The sequence below is a fragment of the Herpailurus yagouaroundi genome, unplaced genomic scaffold (genome assembly GCF_014898765.1).
Source record: "Herpailurus yagouaroundi ecotype Mexico unplaced genomic scaffold, PumYag 203, whole genome shotgun sequence".
In the NCBI taxonomy this organism is placed as follows: Eukaryota; Metazoa; Chordata; class Mammalia; order Carnivora; family Felidae; genus Herpailurus; species Herpailurus yagouaroundi.
Window position 1 is genome coordinate 23,669,567 of NW_024412434.1, and position 11,566 is coordinate 23,681,132.

General features: G+C 38.5%; 1 protein-coding gene across 3 annotated transcripts in view; it reads left to right on the forward strand.

The window, feature by feature from the left end:
• Positions 1 to 11,566, forward strand: part of USP6NL (USP6 N-terminal like) — a 247,803-nt gene that overhangs the window by 89,467 nt on the left and 146,770 nt on the right. The gene's annotated exons all lie outside the window — the stretch shown is intronic.

Genomic DNA, 11,566 nt, shown 5'->3' on the forward strand with positions numbered 1-11,566 from the left:
ATTGCTCGATCGTAGGGTTATTCTGTTCTGTGCCTAATCTTCTGAGGAACTGCCTGTGGTTGTCCACAGCGGCTGCACCATTTTACATTGCTCAAGGGCTCCAGTGCCTCCCCACGTCCTGGTCCACACTTGTTATTTTCTGTTTTGGTGGTTTTTTTTTTTTTTTTTTTTTTTTTTTTTTGATAGCAGCCAAGCCATTCTAATGGGTGTTGAGGTGCTATTTCGTTATTAGGGTAACTTTCTTCACTGTTTACATTTTTTCTTGTATCATATCCTTTTAAAATAGTCCTTTCTTCCAAAATGCTTATTGGAAAACCACAGATGTTAACTTTGGATGATGATTTTGCATCTCCAAAAATGTATTATGAAGGGATGTAGTTTTTTAATGTATATACAGACATTTTATATGTTTCTTTTGGGACATGGGTCATTTTGTTATGGGTAGCAGAGAGATAATACATAGTATACATAAAAGGCAGAGGGAGAGGGCGCCTGGGTGGCTCAGTCGGTTGAGCGTCCGACTTCGGCTCAGGTCATGATCTCACGGTTTGTGGGTTCGAGCCCTGCGTTGGGCTCTGTGCTGACAGCTCAGAGCCTGGAGCCTGTTTCAGATTCTCTGTCTCCCTCTGTCTCTGCCCCTCCCCCACTTGCACTCTGTCTTTGTCTCAAAAATAAATAAACATTAAAAAAAATTTAAAAAAAAAGGCAGAAGGAGAAAAAAGTTTCAGAAAGAGGAAGAATGGAGAATAAAAGGTATCAAAGATCAATTTTGCCTCATATATTAGTCTGTCAGGGACTCTGTTGGTCTTACTTTCTGTTAAAATTAATGTGTTATGGTGAATTACAGGTTTTGTATTATGGAAACTCCAGAAAGATCTTTTTGAATGTTAGAGGGACTTCTATGTTTATATACATAAGCACTTTTGTGAATTTTATGGAAATGTCTATGTCTTTATATTTTGTATATATACGTATGTGTGCGTATGGACATTTGATCTTAAATGTGAATATCTATTGAATTGTGATTCATCCAAATTGAATTGACTTACTCCAAGATTTAACTGCTTTTTAATGTATTTTTTATGGTAATGAAATTTTAAAAACTAATGTTATTTGACAGCTTTGTTAGAATCTGGAGTGGGTCAGATTGCTTGGATGCTGTGTTTTCTTTGAGTCCTTGATTTTAGAAATAGAGTCATATTTAAGTTTCTTCATTATGACTAGAAAGTCTCTTTGCTTTCTCTTTTTGTGTGTCCATCTGCATGTGGCTTTGGAAAGCCAGAAGAGTCATTTCTACATAAAGGGAAGCTTTCTTTAAAAATCACAATGTTGGGGCACTGGGTGGCTCAGTTGAGTATCTGACTTTGGCTCAGGTCATGATCTCACGGTTCGTGGGTTCAAGCCCTGCCTCCGGCTTCCTGCTGTCGGCTCAGAGCCAGCTTTGGATCTTCTGTCCCCCGCCTCTCTCTGCCCCTCCTCTGCTCATACTCTCTCTCTTTCTGTCAAAAAAAAAAATAAGTAAAACATTTAAAAAAATTCAAAATGTAATTCAGAAATTGGAATACAATGTTCAGTTGTGTTGTGTATAGCCTTTAATTCCTACCATTTTTCCCACTTAAGGACACTCTCCTGTCATCCTGTAACTACTTGCAGGGGTTATTTCAGTTGTAATTCAGTAATTAATTGTGTAATTATGTGTTTAATGTTAATTTCTTTTGGTAGAACTGAAGGAGATGATCACTCTTATAATACCAGCACCTGGCATTGTACCTAGTAGAATGTACGAGGTGTTTAATACTTTCTGTATGGATGAGCAAAATTTTACTGCCTTTAAAGTGAACTTATGATATAAGTCAGTACGTTAAGAATTTCTAGTGTTGTGAAGATAAGCTGGGGTAATGTATTTTCATTCCCCATGTTTGTGAATTGTACTTTGCACATATTTATGGCAGTTTCTGCTGAGCCACAGAAAGTACAGAAGCTTCCAGCAAGCTACAGAAGTTTCTTGGCTGCCTGTTACAAGCAAAGTGAATTGCCTTTTGATAAAATAGCTTTAAAACTGGGTTTAAAAGAGCTGCTAACTTAATTACATCACAGGTACTTCTGTTTGTAAACAATTACTACCATCTACTGTGCTTTGCGTTATGTGGAAGAAGGACACATATTCTGTTGGCTCTTTCCACATTCTGCAAATTCAGGACACTTTACCTTTCTGTCTTTTTTATTTTGTCTAACTTTTTTCTGTGAAAGAAATCTGCAAAGATCAGTGATGAGCTTGACATTGTTCATTTTTAAAATACCCCGTATGAATTATTAGGAATTACTATAAACACCTGAGCACTATGTGGACAGAAAATATTATCAATATTTGGTACAGGAAAAGGTATGTGGACAAAAGCCAACAACTTTTATTTTTATAATCGACATACATTCTATTCCATATTGATGAGTTTGTTGAGCTTGTTTTCAAAATTATAAAACAGAGTGTTTATATCCCCCCCCCGCCCATAAAATCTAAATAGAATAACAGAGAAGTGAAGTGTCTTAAGTTGATTAACCCAAGAGGAGACCAGTCAGAAATGGGTTTATAGTTTAATATTCAAAAGCTGTTTTCTGTTTGTGGCCAGTTGACATCTTGAATATTTACAGATTGTTTTTGTCACAACAAGCGTGGCCTCTCACATGTTTTTTTTCCTCATTTATCTACATGTTCTGAAAAAACTGACAGTAGCTTTATTCTAAAATATATTTCCAGGAAAGCCAAAACAGTTTTCTGAAAAGTGCATAGAAAAAAAATCTAAATCATTGCCAAGAATGAAAAGATGCTGGGCTGTTATTCATATGATCAAAAAAATTTTTGGACAAAGCACAGTACAAATATCCTTGTCTGTATTTATTTTATAAAAAAGATGTTGATGAAGTATTTTAAAGTGTGTAAACATCTCCATTCCAAAAATGTATGTATATTACCTCATTTTTGTAAAATCAAAAAAGTGCATGGGTAGGTCTAAAAGGTTGTTAGCAATGCTTATCTCTGTGTGGTAGGCCTAAGATTTTATTTTCTCTCGGCTTATTTTCATATACTTATTTTCTACAGTGACCATGCATTATTTTTGTAATAAGAAAACTATTAAAGATGTATATTGATAAAGGGAAGAAAATAGAGACTTAAAAAAGTTTTTTTATTTTTCTTTATTTTTTAAATGTTAATTTATTTTTGAGAGAGAGAGCGTGTGCACGTACGTGAGAGCAGGGGAGGGACAGAGAGCAAGAATCCCAAGCAGGCTCCACGCTGCCATCGCAGAGCCTGATGTGGGGTTCACACTCATGAACTGTGAGATCATGACCTGAGTTTAAATCAAGAGTTGAATGCTTAACCGACTGAGCCACCCAGGCGCCCCTCACTTTGTATTTTCATGTGGAGAAAGGAAAATGGCGTAAACTGGAGTGTCCCATTAGGTGTGCGGTGGAGTGCGACAGCCTATCGCGCTGCTTTGGTGTTATCCTGCTCTGTTTTCTCCCAGTTTTCCTCCCTGTGCCGTACTCTGGGAATGCTTGATTGGGAAGTAATGGGGAAGAAGAGTGAGATTAGTGAGTTTGGCCATCGATAACAAAAATACAAACAGAAAACAAGAATAAAGTAAGAATTTTTCTCTTGAAAAGAACTAGCACACGGCTGTGTGCAGGCAGTCCCTTGTTTTGTTTTTTTTTTAAGTGTTTATTTTTTAAAGTACTTATCTATCTCTCTATCTATCATCCAAGTTAGTCTGTCTGTCTGTCTGTCTGTCTATCTATCTATCTATCGTCCAAGTTAGTCTGTCTATCTATCTATCTATCTATCTATCTATCTATCTATCATCCAAGTTAGTCTGTCTGTCTGCCTGCCTGTCTGTCTATCTATCTATCTATCTATCTATCTATCTATCTATCATCCAAGTTTGTCTGTCTGCCTGTCTGTCTGTCTGTCTGTCTATCTATCTATCTATCTATCTATCTATCATCCAAGTTAGTCTGTCTGTCTCCCTGTCTGTCTGTCTGTCTGTCTATCTATCTATCTATCATCCAAGTTAGTCTGTCTGCCTGCCTGCCTGCCTGTCTGTCTGTCTGTCTATCTATCTATCTATCTATCTATCTATCATCCAAGTTAGTCTGTTTATCTATCTATCTATCTATCTATCTATCTATCTATCTATCTATCTATCTATCTATCATCCAAGTTAGTTAGCCTATAGTGCAGCAGTGATTTCAGGAGTAGATTCCTTAATGCCCCTACCCCATTTAGCCCATGCCTCCTCCCGCAACCCTGTTTGTTCTCTGTATTTAAGAATCTTTTATGCTTTGTCCCCCTCCCTATTTTTATATTATTTTTGTTTCCCTTCCCTTATGTTCATCTGTTTTGTCTCTTAAAGTCCTCCTATGAGTGAAGTCATATGATTTTTTTCTTTCTCTAAATGACTAATTTCACTTAGCATAATACCCTCCAGTTCCATCCACGTAGTTGCAAATGGCAAGATTTCATTCTTTTTGATTGCCAAGTAATACTCCATTGTGTGTGTGTGTGTGTGTGTGTGTGTGTGTGTGTGTGTGTGTGTGTATACATACATACCACATCTTCTTTATCCATTCATCCATCTGGACATTTGGGCTCTTTCCATATTTTAACTATTGTTGATAGTACTGCTATAAACATTAGGGTGCATGTGCCCCTTTGAAACAGCATACCTGTATCCCTTGGATAAATACCTAGTAGTGCAGTTGCTGGGTCGTAGGGTAGTTCTATTTTTAATTTTTTGAGGAACCTCCATACTGTTTTCCAGAGTGGCTGCACCAGTTTGCATTCCCTCCAGCAGTGCAAAAGAGATCCTCTTTCTCCACATCCTCATGCAGGCAGTCCATTGTAAGGGCACCTGTTCCATTTGTGGTCTACCAAACCACATGGGATCTCCCACATATAGACAATTACTGTTTTTGTTTTAAGCACTCTCTCCAGTTAAACTCTGTACTTTTTGGGTGTATTTTTGTATTCTTTTTTTTTTTTTAATTTTGTTTTCTTAATGTTTTTATTTATTTTTGAGACAGAGACAGAGCATGAGCAGGGAAGGGGCAGAGAGAGAGGGAGACACAGAATCGGAAGCAGGCTCCAGACTCTGAGCCATCAGCACAGAGCCCGATATGGGGCTGGAACTCACAGACTGTGAGATCATGACCTGAGCCGAAGTCGGACGCTCAACCGACAGAGCCACCCAGGCGCCCCTATTTTTGTATTATTTCAGATGATGTCTAAAGAGTAGGATATAGATGAAGTATATATTAAATATAGATTTTCTTTATTTTAAAAGCCTGTCTTCTATTTATTTTATTTTTTTTTTCAACGTTTTTTATTTATTTTTGGGACAGAGAGAGACAGAGCATGAACGGGGGAGGGGCAGAGAGGGAGACACAGAATCGGAAACAGGCTCCAGGCTCTGAGCCATCAGCCCAGAGCCCGACGCGGGGCTCGAACTCACGGACCGCGAGATCGTGACCTGGCTGAAGTCGGACGCTTAACCGACTGCGCCACCCAGGTGCCCCTTCTATTTTTTTTTTTAGAGCGGGAGAGCATGAGTGGGTGAGAGGGGCAGATGGGGAGATAGACTCTTAAACAGGTTCCACACTCAGGGGCCTCAATCCCATGACCCCAGGATCATGACCTGAGCCAAAATCAAGAGTCAGATGCTCAACCAGCTGAACCACCCAGGCTTTCCTAAAAGACTCTTTTAGAACACTTTTAGATTTACAGAAAAGTTGAGTGGAAAGTCCTGGGAGTTCCCTTAAGCCCCCTTAGAATACTCCCACCTTCCTGGTTTCCTGTTAATAACATCTTGCATTTTTGTGGTTCACTTACTGCAGTTGATGAACCAATATCAATGCATTATTGTTAACTAAAGTTTACATTAAGGATCACTCTTTGTGTTGTACATATTATGGGTTTTGACAAATGTATAATGACATGTATCTACTGTTACAGTAGCGTATAGAGTAGTTTCACTGCCTTAGAAGTTCCCTGTGCGACTGCCTATTCATCCTTCCCCCTCTCTTCTCAAATCAAAGGATTTGAGACAGCAAAGGATCACTCTGCTGTCTCCATAGGTTTGCCTTTTCCAGAATGGCATATGATTAGAATCTTATACTATGTAGCCTTTTCAGATTGGCTTCCTTCACTTAACATTTAAGGTGCCTCCTTTTTTTTTTTTTTTTTTGTGGCTTGATAGCTCATTTCCTTTTATTGCTGAACAATATTCTGTAACCTGGATCAGAGCAATTTGTCTATCCATTCATGCACTGAAAAACAAAGGATTGCTTCCAGGCTTTGGCAATTGCAAATAAAACTGTAAGCGTTCATGTATAGGTTTTTGTAAGTTTTTAACTCATTTGGGTAAATAACAAGGGATAATACAATTGCAGCATAAAATGGTAAGGGCTTGTTTAGTTTTGTAACAAACCACCAGATCGTTTTCCAAGATGGCTGTAACCATTTTGCATTCCCACCTTGTGTTCCCACTGGCAGTTAATGAGAGTTCCTGTTGCTCCGTCCACACATCCTTGCCAGCATTTGGTGTTGTCAGCGTTCTGCCTTTTAGCCATTCTAATAGGTGTGTAGGGGTGTCTTGTTATCTTAACTTGAAATTTCCTGATGACATATGATGTTGAACCTCTTTTTACGTGCTAATGTGCCATCTGTGTATCCTTTTTGGTGAGGTGATATGGAATATTTAAAAACCAAAATATAATTCTTTTCTTTTTTTTATATATGAGTGAGAGTGCACATGCATGTGCACACACATGCACATTGGAAAGGGGCAGAGGGAGGGAGGCAGAGAATCCTAAGAAGCCTCCATGCTCAGTACGGAGCCTGACGCGGGGCTCAATCCCATGACCCTGGGATCACGACCTAATCCAAATCAAAAGTCAGATGCTCAACCTACTGAGCCACCCAGGAGCCCCAATTCCTTTCTTTAAATAGTTAAATGTATTCTCAGAAAAGTATAGCAAAAAGGAGATAATAAAAATTAATATGTAGCGTCACTTTTCAGAGGAAAAATTGCTGGTAACATTTTGATGTTTTTTTCTTTGTGCATACATCTTTCTCCGTGTGTGTGTGTATGCATGTGATAAACACACTGAAATGGTGGAATCATAATTTTTGTACGTTTCATGTGTACTTGTACATATTAACTTTTCCTATGTCATTCTTCTATAACAGTGGTCCTTGAATGTTAGGATTGTTTGAGGGAACCTTTAAAATTTGTGATGCTTGTGCTACACCCTTGTACAGTGAAGTCCAAATCCCTGTAGATGGACTCAGAAACCAGATTTTTAAAACTTTTTAAAACTTTTATTTATTTTTTAAAATCTTTTTAACGTTTTGTTGATTGATTGATTGATTGATTGATTGATTGATTTAAGAGGCAGAGTGCGAGCAGGGGAGAGGCAGAGAGAGAGAGGGAGGCACAGGATCCAAAGTAGGCTCACGGCTCTGAGCTGTCAGCACAGAGCCTGAGGCAGGGCTCGAACCCATGAATGCAAGATCATGACCTAAGCCGAAGTCGGACACTCAACTGACTGAGCCACCCAGGCACCCCTTTAAAACTTTTAATTTCAATGTATAGTGAAGATTGAGAACCACTGGTGTCAATATGTAAGAAAAAATATAATTCCTCAAAGATAACACAAAATATGTGATACCCCAAACAGCAACACAAAGATGTGTGGCATGTGTGTGTGTGTGTGTGTGTGTGTGTGTGTGTGTGTGTGTGAGAGAGAGAGAGAGAGAGAGAGAGAGAGAGAGAAAGAGAAAGAGAGAAAGAGAAAGAGAGAGGGGGAGGGAGGTAATGATAGATGGATAGAGAGATATAAAGGAAATCAAGGGAATGGTTAACTACTGGATTCAGGATGTTTGTTAGTTTGGGATGAAGCAGGGGGATGGGTTGGTGGTTGGGGGGGACTGTAGTTAAATGTAGATTATTGTTAAGGCCCTAGTTTTTGTTTGAGTGGTGCTTTGTGGTGTTTATTATTAAAAAGAAATATTGAGTGAATAAGTAAAAGTGGGCCATGTCATGGACCAATGATAAGAACTGAAGTCTGTGATTAAAGCAGTTCTTTGTGCCAGAGGCCCAATGAGGACAAGTATTAAAGAAAACGATTATATCCCTCTTGTAAGTGTATCTAGTGAGGTTTGAATAACACAGTGGTTTGAGACCCAAAGTCATCTATTTAAAAAATGAACAGGCTATTCCTGAGTAGCCAGAGATTGTATCTACTTGTTTTTCTGAAATCATACATCCACTCTGCTTTCCTCACAGAGGCTTATCCTGTGCCATTTGTCAAAATAACAGATATATGATACATTTTGATGCATAATTATTCACTTTAAATGAGTATTTTATTAGAAATTGCTATCTTAATGAGTGGAATGGGCTGATGTTACTTTGCCCTGATTAAAGGAGTTGTTGGGTTGTATTTCTCTGCCATCTCTCGTGTTTTTACCCCTTGAGCACTGTGCTGTAGTAAGATGGGTCAGGGTGGACCTTGTTTTTATCTTTTGTTTTCTGTTTCATAAAGTGGGGTAGAGGTGATCGAGTAAAAGGACGCGGAAATGGAGAACCCCTGCTGCAGGCATCTTCTCAAGCAGGTCAGCTTTAGTGACAAGTACATATGGAAGTTAAGGGTCTGGAAATTAATTCTTTTACGACTGCCCGTGCCAGAGTATCCCCACAGGTATGTGTACTTTCACGATTTGCGTTCCAGGATTCAGAATGATCTTTGGGGAGAGGAAGCAAATGTGAGAATGCATATAAATGTGTGTATGTATGTGTACACATACACAGACAACTGGCACACAGCATATTCACAAATGTGGAATTCTTTTTTACGTTGTTAGTCTGGTCCTTTAAAATCCTTTGCTTTATGTGATTTAAACATACATAAGTACCAGTACGTATATATCCTTTATAAACAAATAAATACGCATGTATTGGGCTATGTAGTCAGAATTTTTTTTAAGTTTATTTATTTTGAGAGAGGGAGAGAGAGAGCGAGCAGGGGAGAGGCAGAGCCAGAGGGAAAGAGAGAATTCCAGGCAGGCTCCATGCTGAGTGCGGTGGGGAGTGGAGGGCTTGATCTCAGGAACTGTGAGATGATGTCCTGAGCCCGAATCAAGAGTCAGACGCTTAGCCAACTGAACCATGTGGGCACCCCTGTGTAGTCAGAATTTAAGTTTATTTTGAAATAATTTCGGACTTAGGAAAATGTTGCAAGAATAACGCAGACAATTCTCATATTCTTCTACCTGGATTTCCCAAATGCTAACGTTGTACCACATTTAGTTTCTCATTCCGTATTCATATTTTTTTTCCCCCTGGACCAGTAAAGGGTACAGTGAAGTATTTACCCCTAAATACTTCAGGGTATATTACTAAAATCCAGGATGTTCTATTATGTAACTGCAGTATAGTGGTCATAGTTAGGAAATTAACACTAATAACCTATAGATGGTGTTGTTCCCAAATATCATGTATTTCCCCTCATCTCTTTCTGGCCCAGTATGTAACCTGACATCATGCGTTACATTCTAGTTAACCTGACTCTGGACTCTCCTCTGATCTGTAATATAATAGTTCCTCTGTCTTTCATGATCTTCACATTTTACAGTACAGCTCCCTTATATATACTATATTGGAGTATGTGGTCTGATAGGTTTACTGATGCAATATGTGATAAAAATGAGAAGAGAAGGAGAGAAACAAGAAAAAGCTGTTGGTTGCTTTGCAGAAGTTAAGGACTGACGGTAGTAAGTCAAACTGATTGCTCCGATTTTCATTTTCAAAACCAATACTGTTATCAGTGAGATGGGGGACGATGAAGATTGAATTTTATGGAAACATGAGTATAGAAAGTCTTCTCTTCACTGATCAGATATGGAAGATAGAGCTGACTGAAGATAATGCCCTGTAGATCCCCTTCCTTGTATGGAAAGAGAAAAATACTGGGAGAGAGCAAAGCTAACAGCAAGTACCTTTCAAAAACATAATTTTTTTTCCAGAAGAGTGGAAGTGGTTTCTCAGGAGCTGGAAATGCAAAGAATTGGAAATAAGCTCAGTATATACCTAACACCTATTTTGTGCTCCGAACTGCCCTAGGAAATGGGGCCAGGGATTGAAAGAACTGGGTGGGGGAACTTGATTTGAGGAGTTTGATTTAGATATTGATGTGTCTCTATCAAGTCTTCAGAGGGAATTGTTAAAGGGCACAGTTTTGATGGGAGGTTGAAAACTTGGTCTTTGACTCATCTGAACTTTTTGATTTAGTTTGCAAGTATAGATATTCTCTTTAAAGAGAACAGGTAGTTAGGATAATTGTCATGTTTTGTCCTCCATTTGCAAGTAGTTTCTCGCTGTCATGGATTTGTAACACTAATGTCTTAAATTACCACCCATATGGAGAATAAATTATGGGTGGATATATATGCACATGTTATAGCACCTCTTCTCTGAAGAGCTGAAAACTTCACCCTGAATTTTAAAACTATACATTTTTACAGAAAAGGCGTGATGTCAGAGAAACCAGAAGCCTTTGAGTTTTGGATCCTGTGTTTTACTTGCAACCCTGGTTGATCGTGCACCTTAGTTGTCTAATTGAAAAATGGGAAAATGACAAATAAGCCTTTAAGTGTGAGGACAAGGGAACTGCCTTTGATTTGCCCTGAGATCCATTATTTAATGATACATTAAGGATATCAAAAGTAACAAATGGGAAAGAAGAAAAACTGAGGGGACAGTTGGGAGGTACAGTAAGGAGAACACATTGCCGGTGGAGAATCATTCAGTAAATACAACGTTTAACCACATTAGCACCAAATGCCAGTTTTCTCTTTTCATTAACTCTGTAGCCCTTTGAAAAGGGGATGTGTATGGTAAATAGAATATGTAACAAAGGTATTCAATATTAATTGGGCGTTGTTGCAGCTTAGGTGTTGAAAACTGTGAGGCAGAAATGGTGGTTATACCTGATTTGCACAGTCTCTGTCTGGCTCATGCCTCTTAGTGGTGAGGCCAACGAATTTCAACCCTTCAGGGATTTCTAGCGGGAAGTGTGAATTTAGACTTCTTTTCATGTACTAGGATGTCAGAGCTGTCTGCATGAGGAGGAGGGCAAGGAATTTATAGGATCATTTTTGAAGGTTCCTATCTGTTATACAGACCTGGGAGCTTGGAGTTTGCAAGAGTATTATTTTTAGCTTCATTTTATTTTCTGTGTTTCAAATATGAGATTTTTGAGAAATTGGGAAAAAAAAGTATTAAGGCTTTGCAGTGCAGGGTATTTTGGTTGACTGCTTCTGAGTGTTTTTAAAAACTTGCACATAGCATCTGTGATCCGCTATATGAGAATTTATAGCATAGCACTTTATTTTTCCTGTCATGACTTTTGTGAGAAAATGTTTTCACTGTGCTTAGTGATTTGCAGAAGATTGCCCACACTGCGTTTTGTTTTGTTTTGTTTTGTTTTGTTTTGTTTTGTTTTGTTTTGT